Source organism: Scyliorhinus canicula, chromosome 15 (genome assembly GCF_902713615.1).
Source record: "Scyliorhinus canicula chromosome 15, sScyCan1.1, whole genome shotgun sequence".
In the NCBI taxonomy this organism is placed as follows: Eukaryota; Metazoa; Chordata; class Chondrichthyes; order Carcharhiniformes; family Scyliorhinidae; genus Scyliorhinus; species Scyliorhinus canicula.
Genome location: NC_052160.1, coordinates 47,504,532 through 47,520,901, shown reverse-complemented (window position 1 = coordinate 47,520,901; position 16,370 = coordinate 47,504,532). Strand labels below are relative to the sequence as shown.

The 16,370-nt window shown below is 43.6% G+C and overlaps 1 protein-coding gene and 1 long non-coding RNA gene across 4 annotated transcripts in view; one reads left to right on the top strand and one right to left on the bottom strand.

Annotated features, from left to right (window-relative positions):
* mad1l1 (mitotic arrest deficient 1 like 1) overlaps positions 1-16,370 on the bottom strand; it is a 1,113,232-nt gene that overhangs the window by 43,403 nt on the left and 1,053,459 nt on the right. The window lies entirely within an intron of this gene.
* Positions 7,122-13,560, top strand: LOC119978099. Its single transcript, XR_005463378.1, has 3 exons — positions 7,122-7,262; positions 11,876-11,940; positions 13,486-13,560. It is a non-coding gene; the product is annotated as an uncharacterized LOC119978099 (long non-coding RNA).

The window sequence follows — 16,370 nt, the reverse complement described above, 5'->3', positions numbered from 1 at the left end:
GATTCAAAATCCTACTAATGAGAGTTGTCCTATGATGAAGCAAGTAATATCCTGACATTGTCATGTTCATTGGATCATACTTTACAGCCAATATGCCTGACTGCTTCATCATCAGTCCTGGCTATTTCCTGTTCTACCAAAGGGACAGACTTACCAGATAGGGCAGCAGGTTAGAGCTGCTAGATCTGTTCTGAATCTATCCCAATTAGCATGTCGGTAGTGCTGCTCAATAGGAAGGAGTGTGTTACGTTCAGTATAAACACAGACTTTGTCGCTACGGTGCCGGAGAATTCGGCGACCGGCGGGATTCACGCCCCCCCCCCCCCCCGGGCGATTCTCCAACCCGGTGGGGGGGGGGGGGGGGGGGGGGGGGGGGGGGGGGGGGGGAGAGAATCCCGCCCTAGATCCCCCATCCAGATAACATAATAATAATCTGTGCGGTGTCTGCACATTCTCCCCGTGTCTGCGTGTGTTTCTTCTGGGTGCTCTGGTTTCCTCCCACAAATCCTGAAAGACATGCTGTTAGGTAATTTGGTCATTCTGAATTCTCCCTCTGTGCACCCGAACAGGCGCCGGAATGTGGCGACTAGGGGCTTTTGACAGTAATTTAATTGCAGTGTTAATGTAAGCCTACTTGTGACAATAAAGATTATTATTATTATGCGGCAGAGTGATGTACAATCAGGTGGGTGTGGCCTGAGGAGTCCTTAACATTGACTCTGGCTCTATGAAATCTCATGGCATCAGATCAAACATGGGTAAGGAAACATTCTGCTGATTATTAAGTATGCCATCCTTTGGTTGATGATTCAGTGTTTTTACCATAGAATTTTTTTTACAGTGCAGGAGGCCATTCGGCCCATCGAGTCTGCAACTGCTCTTGGAAAGAGCACCCTACCCAAGGTCAACACCTCCACCCTATCCCCATAACCCAATAACCCCACCCAACACTAAGGGCAATTTTGGACACTAAGGACAATTTATCATGGCCAATTTCTGATGACCACTTGGAAGAAGCGTTGAGTATAGCAAGGGCAGAGAATGTTATCTGGGTGGGGGATCTAATGTTCATCACCAAGAGTGCCTCAGCAGCACAATGACTACCCAGGTTGGGCGAGGCCTGAAAACATATTTGCCAGATTGGATTTATGGCAAATGGTGAGAGAACCAATATCGTGAAAATAATCCCCTCATCTTTGCCAATCTACCTGTCACATATGCATCTATCCATGACAATAGTAGAAGGAATGACCACACAGTCCCTGTAGCGACAAAGTTTGTGTTTATACTGAACATAACACACTCCTTCCTATTGTCGTGGCACTACCGCCATGCTAATTGGGATAGATTCAGAACAGATCTAGGAGTTCTAACCTGTGTATTGAAAAGAAACTCTGGTCCCAAAGCGGCAGAATTGTATTCCACCACAATCTGTAATCTCATGGCTCGACGTATCCCTCACTCTACCATTATCAAGCCAGTGTACGAACCCTGATTCAATGAGGAGTGTAAAACAGCATGTCGCACCAGGTATACTTAAAATGAGGTGCCAACCTGGTGAACTGCTACACAGGACTACATTTGTGCTAAACAGTAGAATCAGCATGCAACAGGCTGAGCTAAGCAATCCCACAATGAATCAGATTAAGGCTCTGCAAGTCCTGGCACATCCAGTCATGAATCATGGTGGACAATTAAACAGGAGGAGGAGGCTCAACAAACACCACCCATCCCAATGATTGGGGAGTCCAGCCACTAAAGACAAGGCTGAACCATTTGCAACAATCCAGATAGAAGTACTAAGTGAATGATCCATCTCAACTCCACATTAAGGTCCCCAGCATTAAGATGTTTGATTTGCTTCCCATTTTATGAAGAAACAACTGAGTGTACTTGACACAGAAAATACAATGGAATCAGTAACATCCCAGCTTTAATTCTGAAGACTTATGCCCTAGCCAAACTGTTTCAGACCAGTTGTGGTCAATGTTGTGGAAAACTTCCCAGGTAAGTCCTGTGCACAAAAAGGATAAATACCAGCTGGTCAATTACCTTCCCTCCGTCTAATCTCAACCATCAGTAAAACAATGAAACATGTCATCGTAAGTGCTATCATATGGCATTCAGTAATAATCTTGCTCACCAATGCTCATTTTAAGTACCATCTGGGGCTCCAGACGTCATTACAGTCATGGTCTAAACATGGACAAAGTGCTGAACTCCAATCTCGGGCAAATGCTACATTATTAATAAGGCCAGCAGTGATCATCTTTGACGTTTCGCGTGTTCAGTGCCTCAGATAATGAGGAAATCCTTGCGCACATATGCGGCAAAACCTGGACAACGTTCAGTGTTGGAATGCTAAGTAGTAAGTAACATTTGCGCTGGACAAGCACCAGGCAATGACAGTGCCCAACAAGGGAGAATCTAGCCATCTCCCCATGACATTCAACAGCATTAACACGGCTGTATCCCCCACCATCAGCATCCCATCAGCATCTTCAGAGTAACAAAACCAACCGGACGAGCCACATAAATACTGTGATTACAAGAGCAGGTTAGACGCTGGGAATTCTGGGGAAAATAAGACATGCCCTGATTCCTTGCAAGGCAAGGTAAAGTTGCCATAGTCCCAGACGATCATTGGTTGCTTTCCCTTTTGAGGGGGCTAGCTGACTGGTAATGGTTTAACCTGAGGATCACCACACCTCAGGCAAGGGGCAAGGTTGAGAAGACAGGGCATTCATGATTAACCCCTGCCGGTACGGGATTTGAACCTGTGCTGCTGGCCTTGTTCTGTATCATAAACCAGCAGTCTGGCCAACTAATTGTGCACTATCTGCAAAGGATAAGTCAGGTATGTGATGGAAGAGTGTCTACTGGCCTGGATGAATGCAGCTCCCACAACACTCAAAAAGCTCAGGGTCAGACAGGACGCAGCCTGCTTGATTGGCACGCTTCTCACCACCTTAAACATTCACTACCTCCACCACTGACATACAGTGGCAGCAATGTCTACCGTCTACAAGAAACACTTCAGCAACTTGCCAAGTCTCCTTTGACTAAACCTTCCAAACACATCCTCTCGACCACCCAGGAGGACAAAGATGGCAGGCACAGGGGAATAGTCACCTGCAAGTTCTCCTATACGCCACACATTGTCCTGACTTGGAACTAAATGGGCAATCCTTCATTATTGCTGGGTCAAAATCTTGGAACTCCATCTAACTGCACTGTTGGTGTGCCTACACTATGAGTGCTGTAGTGGTTCAAGGCAGTGGCACATCACAACCTTTTCAAGGGCAATTGGTATTGGCAATAAATGTTTCATTGTTTTTTTCAGTGCGATGCCTATGTCCCATAGCTGAACAAAATAAATAGTAATCACAATTCTCCGCTATTATTTTTCATTTTCAGTTCATCCCGTACAGATTTTCAGCTTCCCACCAATCGCTGTGACTTCCACACTAAGTCACCAATTAGTGCCTCAGACAATCAATAACTTCAGTGTCCACACAACAAAGGCAACATCGTTGTCTTCAAAGAACACCCTCCCTCTCACTTTAAAGCTTGTGGATGAGCAGGTGCGCAGGCAATTTGCTGCTTCGCAATATCATATATAAATAAACATATCCCTTCACTCCCCTTCAACAATTACCATTTGACAATTATATAACCTGCAACCAGACATATCATGCAAAATTCATTATGACTATTTTATCCAAGTGTGAAATACAGCATTAAAATTAAACAGGTTAAATCATGATAAGTACTCCAGGCATATAATAATGCGAGGAAAACGTCTGGAATCAACCAGACTAGGTTTAAACTACCCATGTGGATGGGTGCACTGAATAAGGGATAAATGTTGGGGATTGGTTGGCTGCCATGATCATCTTAGAGATGAATCTAACTGAATACTGAACGAGTTTGTTATATTAATACACTCACAGCATAAATACTGCATAGAATGAGTCACTGCCACACTTTCTGTTTATGCTATTGATACAAACAGAAGTAAATACTGTGAATTTAACATATAAAACTGACAGACAGAAAAAGGCCAGTTGGTCTATCCAGTCTGCCCCACCTTATGAATAAACACCTTTTCCCTCCACTCCACCTCTACCAACCTCCTTCCCCCACCCCAATGTGTTGACTGTGACTCAATACAAAATTATCTTGTAATTCTATACGCATGAATGTTTATCTGTGATTTCTTTAAAATTATTAATATCTGCTCAGAGTTGCTCGGTGAGGCTGAAACCACATTCTCTAGTCCCAGGGATGATCTGGGGGCATATGACAATTTGCATTTATATAAAATAAAGCAATCCAAGGTGCTTCAGGGGAATGCTAGACAAGAACGAGCCACATGAGAAGATATGAAGACAGGTAATAAAAAACTTGTTCAAAAAAAGTACATTTTAAGGACTATCTTAAAAATGTGGGGAGAGAGATGGAGAGGTTTAGGGAGAGAATTCCAGATATTGGAGCTTGATATGGCTCAAGAGAGAGGCAACAGAAATTGGGGGTGCACAGAAGGCTAAAATTGGAGAAATGCAGAGCTTCAAAGGGTTACAGGAAGTTACAGAGAAAGAGAAGAGTGAGGAAGTCATAAGGGGAACCTAGCTGCAGTAACACTACTGGGTCTAGGCATGTTTTTACTTCACTACACAAGTCATTCGTGCTGATCCGACTTTGTTTTTCACGATCAGATAAATGTCAATCCAATGGACTAGTTAGGTGGCAGCTTGCCCTCTTGGTTGGTTGTAGATGTATTTCTGGGGAATGTTTTCAAATTCACTTGCTGGAAAGCTTAGTAACCCCAAGGCCACGAAGTGTGAAACTTCTGCAGTTTATGAGTTTTTCAGGGATTATTAAATTCAAAGAAAACAATTTGAGACTCCTCAGTAGTTAGCTGAAACAATGGGCGTGGTTTTATGGCCATGCTGTGCCTGAAAAGCAGCTCGCCGGGGCGCAGCATGGAGATAGAAGCCGGGATACCCTGTTCCCAGGACCTACTCAGCTTGCAATACCTTGCAAGATCCAACATGATCTCCCGAGACATTGCAAAGTAAATCCCACCCATTGTGGGCAGGATAACCGTTTAGCAAATCTGCATGTTAAAGTGAGACAGCTAGTCTCACTTTAATGTGCAGATCCCTGAGGTACCCCCGGCAATGGGATCTATCCCCTTTGCCTCGGAGATCTCGGTTGAGCGCCGTTCAGTACTGGTCTCCACAAGCAGGGACCAGATGGAACGGCAATCGTGGGGGTCTCCTAGGGAATCGGAGACCCCCAGGTGCATTTTCTTTGGCCAGTGTAGTACCCTGACACTGCTAGTGCCACCTGGGTACCCTGGCACTTCCAGCATGGCACTGTCAACCTGGCAGGGACATTGCCAGGGTTCAGATTGGTACTGCCAAGCTGGCATTTTCTGCATGGTGGTGATCAAGCCGCGGGTGCCCTGCGTGGGTGCTGGGAGAAGGGTGCGGAGGGGGCTGGGGACTTTCCCATATTGTGTTGAGGCTTGAAAGGTGCGGGGATCGCTTTGGGGAGCTCCAGAGATCGGGACAACATTTAAAAATGCCGATCTCTCGTTAACTGAGGAATTCCGGCGAGCGGAGCTCCTCAATGCACAAAAGTGGGCTGTGTGAGGCCTCAGCTGCGCGTTCCCAGCCGGGGCCGTCTATCTAACACGAGTGCCATTTTATACTGTGTTTCTCGGCGCTGGAAGCACCAGGAAACATGCAGCTAAACGCACTTGCTATGGGGCTTTGTTCCCATTTAATTAAATCGCGCCCATATGTCTAAGTTTTATGTTGCGTTTTACATTACTTGTACTTATTACGAAGAATTTGCAAAACATTGTGTCTTTCGTTTTGTATTTCAGCAGGTACAAGTTAAAAATTCTGCAACCCAAATGAAATTTACTGCACAACTGTTTGATCTTTACATTTCATAAACCCAATACATAATTTAAAGGTTCAGTCATAAATTCTGATAAGACTATTTATTCCTTTCCTATCCAATGATGAGAACAGAAGAATCAATTCAGTGAGCTATTACAGCAACTGGGTTTCTCTTCAACCCCTAGGCAACACTACAAGACAGATGCTGCATGTATAAAGTTAGAGTAGGGAGGGAAGGATGCTCAGAGGATTGGTGTCTAATGCTCAAGCATAAAATAAATATGTGGCAGCAGCCTAAAAACATAAATGATGTCATCACAATACAGATGACATGCTCCCAACTTAAACTGAGAGACAGTGATTAGTTATGAGGTGTTGCCATGTTGATTGGTGGCACTGTGGTTGCTAAGCAATATTTACAGTTTAGTACAACGTACTCTGAACCCTTTGGGCAAAGAGGATACAATTGCTGAAGCTGAAATATCTAACATTGCTGTTGATGCCAGTGCAAGGATGAGTAATAGAAAGCCTTGACCAGACTTGGTTTGTGCGCTGGACAATGCAGCCTGTGATATAAGTATTTCTTATTCAATGCTGACTAAGTCTGTGTATCTTTCAAGGTGCTGGATATTGGGCTAATGTATTCAGCTCCACTCTCATCCCCAGGGCTGCCTCAGTTAATACCTTGAAGAGAGTATAATTTAATAATCTGTCAAAGTGCTGGTATAAATGCCTATCTTTGCAACTCACTGACACTGTAAATATATTTTTTAATTGGCAGGTCAGGAAAGAACTGAAGCAAGAATGCCTCTGTCACTGGTGGTTAGCGATTGGACTGCATGCTGGCACTGATAACATTTATTTATATTCATGCTAATATTTAGGGAGCCAAAAAGCCAAGAGACCCAGAAATCTGAGGCAGCTCTATGACAAGTTATTAAAATATACGACCAACAGGACTGTATCAACTCATCAGCTCAGCTTTAATCCCTGCTGCAGGGAGTTTTAAAAGATGGACACAATCTTCTGGAGATATTGAAAGGCTCTTCACTCAAAGATGTGGTAAATCTTCAAGTACCTTCTACGTTAAAACCGTAGAGACTAAAAGGCAATTATATTAAAAGAGGGCATTATTTAGCTGTTGGCTTTGCAACAAATTTGTGACATAATTGTAACTATAATCTGTTATTTTTCCTTTCAGTTTGAAGGCACAGAATTGGAGAAAAACAATGATAATTATATATGAACTCCTTGATGGCCTAGTAGTTAAAAGTGCCAGCAGCAAAAACAGACCTGCATTTATATAGCCTCGTTCACAATCTCAGGATGTCCCAAAGCACTTTGCAGGTAACAAAGAGCTACTTTTTAAAAATGTAGATCTGTTGTAAAATATTAGTATGTGTAGTGATATGCCTGTAAGCAATATGGTGCGACCTCCAACCTGCAGGTTGCAGTACAGATCCACCATGTGGTCTCGAGACAGTGGTCAAGTGACAAGGCACTCTGATAGATGTGGGGGCACATCCAGTGATTGGCAGATGGTTGGTTATAAGACGTACAAGAGGGCAGACGTGCCTAGGGGTAGTTCCAGAGGAGTACAAAGAAACTCCATGATAACTTGATCTGAAACAGATCATTATCTTACCACGTATGATTTAATAAAGATCCTGGTTTGGACAAGTCACAAGTCGTTTGGTAGATTCCTTGCTAAACATCAAAAACTGAACACAACAGTATGCACGTATGAAAGAGACGAGAAAGAGAAAAAGAAAATTTACATTTATGCAGCATTTCCACATCCCCTTAATGTCCCAAAATGCTCAATAACCAATTAAATACTTTTGAACTGAGATAACTGTTGTAATGCTAGGCAAGAACATCCCCACTCCTTTCCTAAGTCCCACCGTCCCCATTCCTTTCCCGAGGCTGGAAACTTCCACCCCACTCCTTTCCCAAGGCTATAATCATACCCCTCACTCGTCTCCAGAATCCCACCGCTCCTTTCCCAAGGCCGGAGCCCCTCCCTGCCATTTTCCCAAGGTCCGGACCGCACCACTCCATTCCCAAGACTCATAGAAACATATAAGATAGGAGCAGGAGGTGGTCATTTGGCCCTTCGAGCCTGCTCTGCCATTCTTCATGATGATGGCTGATCGTCCAATTCAATAGCTTAATCCTGCTTACTTCCCATAATCCTTGATCGTACTCACCTCAAGTGTCTCTTGAATGTATTCAATATCTTAGCCTCAACTACTTCTTTTGGGAATGAATTCCACAGGCTCACCACTCTTTAGGTAAAGAAATGTCTCCTCATCTCTGTCCTAAATGGTCTACCCCAAATCCTCAGACTGACCACTGGTTCTGAACACACCCACCATTGGGAACCTCCTCCCTGCACCCACTTTGTCTAATCATGTTAAAATTTTATAAGTCTCTATGAGATTCTCCCTCATTTGTCTGATCTCCAGCGAAAACAATCCTTTTTTAAAAATATAAATTTAGAGTACCCAATTCTTTTTTTCCAATTAAGGTCCAATTTAGTGTGTTCAATCCACCTACCTTGCGCATCTATTGGGTTGTGGGGGCGAAACCTACGCAAACATGGGGAGAATGTGCAAACACCACACGGACAGTGATCCAGAGCCGGGATCGAACCTGGGACCTCGGCGTCGTGAGACTGCAGTGCTATCTCAAAGTTGGCAGCTGCCACAAAACCGATAAATGTTGGTTGGAACATGCAAATTTTAAAAAGAATTAAAAGAATTAAGAAATCTATCAGCTTATCAGCATCTAGTGCTCCAAGAAGCCTTGCATTGATTGGCCCATTGGATTTATTCCACCTTGCAGTTACTGGGCAGAATAGCAAACAGCGATGCTGGGGTGAAGCAGGAGCCAGCAGGAGAGTAATCAGCCAGAAGATAGGCAGCGGCGACAAGGAAAGACTGCACATGGCCTACAGGTGGCGGTGCGGCCTCGGGAAAGGAGCGGTGTGGTTTGGGCCTCAGGAATGGAGCGCTGCGGTTCAACAGAAAACAGGAAATGATAGACCAGTGAGCCTAAAGTCAGTAGGAGGGAAAATTCTCAAATCTATTATCAATTACTTTATAGTGGAGCATTTAGAAAACAGTGACAGGATCAGACAGAGTCAGCATGGATTTGCTGCCTGCCGTGCTGCCCTCAGTGAAAACAATCCTAACCTAGTTGATCTGTCCTCATACCTCAGTCCCGCCATTCCCGGAATCAGCATGGTAAACCTTTGCTGCACTTCCTCGAGAGCAAGACCATCCTTCCTCACATAGGGAGACCAAAACTGCACACAATATTCTAGGTGTGGCCTCACAAAGGCTCTGTATAATTGTAACAACACATCCCTGCTCCTGCACTCGAAATCTCTCGCATGAAAGCCAACATACCATTTACTTTCTTTACCGCCTACTGCACCTGCATGCTTACCTTCAGCGACTGGTACACAAGGACACCCAGGTCCCAATTTACAGCCATTCAGGTAGTAATTTTCCTTCTTGTTTTTGCTTCCAAAATGAATAACCTCACATTTATCCAAATTATACTACATCTGCCATCGATGTGCCCACTCACCCAACCTGTTCAGATCATGATGAAGGATCTCTGCATCCTCGTCACAGTTAAATGTTATATTTTGTCCCCATGTCCAAATCATTAATAGATATTGTGAATAGTCTGGTCCCAACACTGATCCCTGTGGCACCCACTAGTTACTGCCTGCCAATTTGAAAAGGACCAGTTAATTCCTATTCTTTGTTTCCTTTCTGCCAACCAGTTTTCTATCCATCTCAGTACACTTCCCCCAATCCCATGTGCTTTAATCTTGCAAGATAATCTGTTAAACGCTTTCTGAATGTCCAAATATAACACATCGATGGCTCCCCCTTGTCAACTCTGTTAGTTACATCGTCAAAGAATTCCAATAGATTTGTCAAGCATGATTTCCCCTTCACAAATCCATGCTGACTCTGTCTGATCCTGTCACTGTTTTCTAAATGCTCCACTATAAAGTAATTGATAATAGATTTGAGAATTTTCCCTCCTACTGACTTTAGGCTCACTGGTCTATCATTTCCTGTTTTCTGTTGAACCGCAGCGCTCCATTCCTGAGGCCCAAACCACACCGCTCCTTTCCCGAGGCCGCACCGCCACCTGTAGGCCATGTGCAGTCTTTCCTTGTCGCCGCTGCCTATCTTCCGGCTGATTACTCTCCTGCTGGCTCCTGCTTCACCCCAGCATCGCTGTTTGCTATTCTGCCCAGTAACTGCAAGGTGGAATAAATCCAATGGGCCAATCAATGCAAGGCTTCTTGGAGCACTAGATGCTGATAAGCTGATAGATTTCTTAATTCTTTTAATTCTTTTTAAAATTTGCATGTTCCAACCAACATTTATTGGTTATGTGGCAGCTGCCAACTTTGAGGACCCCCTGGAGACCCTGCACAGTCTCCTTGGTGACCGTGGACCACAGTTTGGGAATCCTATTTTAGAGAAAATTTAGTTGGAAAATAATGCCTCAAAATAGGCTAATTGCAAGCTCAGTTTGATACATGCAAAGGATTGCTCCCTTTTGCAATTCACTGGTTGGGCATTGTCACCACAACCAGCTAACTGTTGGTTCTTTGGAGGCAAATAGTCAGTCAGTAAGCTAAACCTGCAGACACAGCAACTAGCAATAAGTCAAGGCACATGAAAACTCCAGTTCCAAAAAGGTTTCAGTCTGGAAAGATTAATGTGCATGTGATCCACTGTAATCCAAGCAATCAACCTCCCTGTATACATCAAACCAACCATCCACTCCATCAAACACTGATTGAATAGCAGTGGACTGTTCAGACACATCCACCCACCTATACCACTGAGTGACTGAAAAAACGTCCCACGCATTCTTTGCTAACCGCACTTAACCTGTAATACTACAGAAAAGTCCAGAGTTTCAAGATTGAGATTTTTTGGAAGGTATGCTTACATGGGAATGCATAAAGCAATCAACTCAAAAAAAGACCTACATTTCATTTAGTTTATTGAGTTTAATCATCAAATACTCCATTCCTCATCGAAGGAGCTGTTATTCATACTGTATCCAGTTAGTAAACAAATAATGCAAATAGTCTATGCAACTCTGGAGATTTTATCTGCCCTGATGTAATACTTGATTGGCACAGTTTTAACGGTGTGCAATGCTTAAAGAGGATGCATTCCTGCAAAGGTGAATTTTGCCTGCAATATGTGATGCTTGATATACCTGAACAAACCCCTTAACTGCCGGACCGCAAACCTGACCAAAGATCCCAAACTTCATTGCCCCAGCCCCACAATGATGATCGAATAGCACTGTTCCAGCTTTTAATTATTTTTCATCGGCCTTTAATCCAGGCCGAGGCAACACGTCGAGGCCTTCTGATGTTCGTCAACATGAAAACTTGTGTACTTCATAACGATATCATAAGAATAATAGAGATCAAGACAGCAAAGTGCAATCTAGTGAGTAAGCACAGCCATTTTTGCCCATAATAAACAAAGCCCATGAAATGCTACAACAGACAACTTTGACGTTAATGTAAGTGACTAATAGTTTTCATTTGCTAGCAGATTTCAGCAACCGCTTGTTTTAAACATAGACAATTAAAGTGGTGGGGGCTGTACAAAGAGATGGTCAGTGTAGGTTCAGACTACAACTCCCCACTTGATGTGTGTTTTTTTTCAAGTTCAACTGTGCTGTATCCCTCAGGTGGGGGAAGGGCAAGTGAGAGACAGAGGAGGATAAAAACACAAGTGGAAGGTGATGCAAAACTGGACTCTGGCAGTGAATGTAAGATGGACACTTTCCTTGTCCATACTTTTAGGCAGGAGGGAGCGCGAGGCACAACAAAGAGAGAATGTTAAGTCAAAACAAATGTTGCAATTTATGCAAACTGTCTTTTGTGCTTTTCTTAGATATATTTTCAGCATCTTCCCTGGGTTAATGATCAATACTGTATATGTGAAAAGCCAATTTAAAGGTCAGTGGTCCAGATACTGTCTTCCCAAGAAGAGCATAGAGTTTATTTTATTGTAGTTTCATCATAAAGAGGGAGAATAAATATGAAGAGTGATTTGAATGTAAAGATCTGCCCAATCTACATACGGTTCTATCCTGTCGGATATATTTGAATGATTAATTTATTTCTTCTACTATGGAGAGATCTGGGGCGGGATTCTCCCTTTTGGGGACTAAGTCCCCACGCCCGCCGGAAAACGGGTGAGAATCACTCCGGACATTTTCCTTGAAAGTCCGGGGTGTTTCTCCATTTTCCAGGGGGCTAGTAGAGCCCCGGCATGCGTCCCACTGCTCTGGCTGCCGGCGGGGTCCTGCTGTCCAGCCATGCATGCGCATGGCGACCGCAAGCCGGTCCGCGAATGTGCGCGGCGGCCCACTTTGGCACGGACGCTGCCGACATGGCGGAGTCACACAGCGGGCCTGCGCGGAGGAAGGTAGGTCCCCAACAGATCGCAATGGCCCGCCGATCGGTGATCCCCCATTGCGGGCGTGGCCACCGCTGAGGCCCCCCCCCCAGAGTTAGATACCCTTCCCCCGCTCGGACCGCCACTGCGGCTGCAGGTCCGAGCTCCCGCTGGCTGGTACTAGATGTAAACCACGCTGCCGGGAGTTTGGCCGGTCGACCGCGGAGAATCGCTGTGGGGGCCTGTTCCAACGACCCCCGACTGGCGCCGTGTCAACCCTGCGCGACTGGCAGGTCTGCGGGGTCGGAGAATCCCACCCCTGGTGTTCAGGATCCTCTCTCAACAGAAAGTCACTTGGGGCAATGTCTGTTATAGCAGTCCTGAGCTCCCAAAAAGTCGATCCTATTTTGCCCTCATATTTCTTGTTTCCTGGATTGTGTCAAATTAATTCTTGTGTTTGGTAATTTGGTAAGGCTGTTTTTATTGCTGATGCCTCATCTGTGGATAATTCCCGGTCACAAGACGAGGATCTGATGGCATCAGCAAATTATATACGTGTTAATGAAAATATCAAATTAAACTTGACGGAAAACTCCATATTGATGATGTAGGAAACAGAGAAAAAATAGGAGAAGGAGGAGGCCATTCGGCCCTTCAAGCCCGCTCTGTCATTCATTACGATCACGGCTGATCATCTAACTCAATAGCCTAATCCCGCTTTCCCCCATATCCTATGATCCCCTTCCCCGTAAGTGCTATATTTAACTGCTTCTTGAAACCATACAATGTTTTGGACTCAGCTACTTTCTGTGGTAACAAATTCCACAGACTCACCACTCTCTGGGTGAAGAAATTTCTCCTCATCTCTGTCCTAAATGGTCTACCCGGTATCCTCAAACTGTTACCTCTGGTTCTGGACACACCCACAATTGGGAACATCCTTCCTGCATCTACCCTGTCCAGTCCTGTTAGAATTTTATAGGTTTCTATGAGATCCCCCCTCATTCTTCTGAACTCCAATGAGACGGTCAGTGTAGGATCACATCACAATGCCCCGCTCGATGTGCGTTTTTTTTCAATTTCAATTATGCTGTATCCCACAGGTGGGGGAAGGGCAAGTGAGAGACAGTGAATACAACCTGGTAAACCTTCGCTGCACTCTGTCTATAGCTAGCACATCCTTCTTCAGGTAAGGAGACCAAAACTGCACACAGTATATTGTCACCTCCAGTCTGGGCTACTTCAATGATATCCTGGACATCATCCACCTTCTGTAAACATACGTTCATTCAAACTCTGTTCTTCATATCCTCACCCGTTCCCAGTCCAGCAACAACTCAAATTAAAATTCTAATTCTTGTTTTTAAATCCCTTCAAGGCCTCACACCTTTCCCTGTTTGTGTAAATTCCTTCTGCTCTCTGAGATCCCAGTGGTCCTCTCAGTTTAGTCTCTTGTACACGCCCAATTTTCTTTGGTTCACCACTGGCAACTGTGCCTTCAGTTGTCTAGACTCCAAATTCTGGAATCCCCCACCCTAAATTGCTCCACATCTTTACCTTTCTTTCCTCTTTTAAGAAGTTCCTTAAAACATACCTCTTTGGGCGGCTCGGTGCTGCAGTGGTTAGCACTGCTGCCTCATGGCACAGAGGACCTGGGTTCGATCCTGGCCCCGGGTCACTGTTTGTGTGGAGTTTGAACATTCTCCCAGTGTTTGCGTGGGTCTCACCCCCACAACGCAAAGATGTGCACGGTAGGTGGATTGGCCACACTAAATTGCCCCTTAATTGGAAAATTGAGTACTCAAAATTTATTTTAAAAAACATACCTCTTTGATGAAGTGATTTGGTTACCTGTCTTAATATCTCCTTTTGCGGTTTGTCTCAAATTTTGTTTCATTCTGGGATATTTTATTAAGGCACAATATAAATGCAAGTTGTTGGTATTGATCTCTGTGGCTCTGTGACATACCTGTTTGTCACACACAAACACTCAAGCTCAGACACTTGTGTTACTGGAAACTTCCAGCAAACAGTGACATCTGCATTTACATCAATTGTTGGTGATGGATGTATGTAAACAGCCTAGAAGCAGATGAGGAAGGAAGGCGAAAGTAATATGAAAATTCTGGAGTTGAGAAAATAAAGAAAAATTAGAAAACTTTGAATCAATCTTAGGGAACTGGAAATACCTGAATATTCTGAAAAGCAAATTCAGCATTGAAATTGTAAAAACATTTCTACTGATTGCTGACACCCTGAGATATCTTTTATACTGTAGATCTGAGCCTTTGCCGTACAAGTTGCACTGTCATCCAGGCTGACATGAAAGAGGCTCAGACAATGACTGTAGCTGAATCACATTTCTATTACACTGCATGGGCGACAGCTCCAAAAGCAGGCTGTTGTCCACATTCATGCTATGGGAATGACAGCATTATTGTAATTCTGCAGAATTTAAATTACACGCAATAACCTTTCACATGACATATTCCGGCACGCATGCCTGAATATATCTTGTCGCCTAAGATTAACGGTGAGAAATTTAATTACAATTTTAAGGATCTTTTATATACTCAAGGAGCTTATCAAGGTACGGGGCGGACTATGTTGGATAATGGAACATTTCTCCATATCACAACTACTGACAACACCAAGTATTCTCAAGTCAGATAAAATGCATGGCCCCAATATATCACCAAAGTAATCTAGAGTACCTCAGCATTAGTCATGGAGCATAATCAAAGAAAGGCTCCATTGCATTTTCCTGTCTTGTCCCCCCATAACCCTGACTCTTGTCCATCAGAAATTTCACTCCATCGCTCTCTGGTGCAGTGAATGGAGCATATATTTTCTGAAGCAGTGCAGCTTTTTCCATTTCTCACCAGCACTAGCTTTTGAATCTTTTCTTTTACAGGTGCTGTATCAATCCTTTCACAATTATTAATTGAAGTAATAGCTCCCCATACCCCCAGTCCTCCCTTTGCAACTGGAAGCTATCCGCTCACATTATTACAGAAAATTTGATATGGACAAAATTAAATCCTGTTATTATCTCCCATCAAAGTGTGCCTGCAGCTGGAATCTCACTCAAGAGCACTGATCATTGCAGCTGCTAGTCTGCTTGATGGCAGAGGTTTCTTAAGCTGGTAAAGATCCACTAGTTCAAGATTATTAACACTGTCTGAAGGCAGGATGCTGTCCCTTCAGTTTACCAGGAAAGTCTGGGGTGCCAAGAGTGTCGAAACAAAGGCACTCACATTTTATATTGGACAGGGAAGCATAATAAAAAATAAAGCAAAGAGTCATAGTCGAGATAATGGAATAGCTTTGCTTAAAAAATACTTTTACCTAAAGTATAATTTGTGCCTCGGATAGTTGTGGTCCCACGCCAAAATACTCTGTTGTCCTGATCAATATTTAGCTCTCAACCAAGATCGCTAAATTAGATCAACTGATCATTATAACATTATTGTTTGTGAAATTTGCTGTGTGCAACTTTATTGCAATGTGAGAACATTTAAAAAATACTCAATTAGCTATAATGCACTTTGGGACACCTGCTGGTTGTGAAAGGCCTGACATAAATGCAAGGCTTTCTTTGATTATTTCTTTTGTTGCGTTTCTCATACTCCAACAAGTGACTACACTACAAATTAATTGACTGTAAGGTGTTTTGAGCCTTCCTGAGGCTATGAATGGTGTAACAGAAATGCAAGTCTTTTCCTTTAACGAAAACATTCTCACTGATAAACAAGCATCATCCAGAAGTCATTTTCAACACAGCCCCAGGACTCAATAAGACAAAACCACCTCAAGAGAAAGCAAATTCTATAACTCCCCCAGCAAGAAACTAATTTAATACTTTGTTTTAAAACATTTGTGTTAACTTAACTGATCAGTACATTTTTGTTTCAACTGTCATCCTAACAAGCTCCATTTATTTGTCTGTAATCAATGAGTAATCCTCTTAAGAGATTTACACCACTAG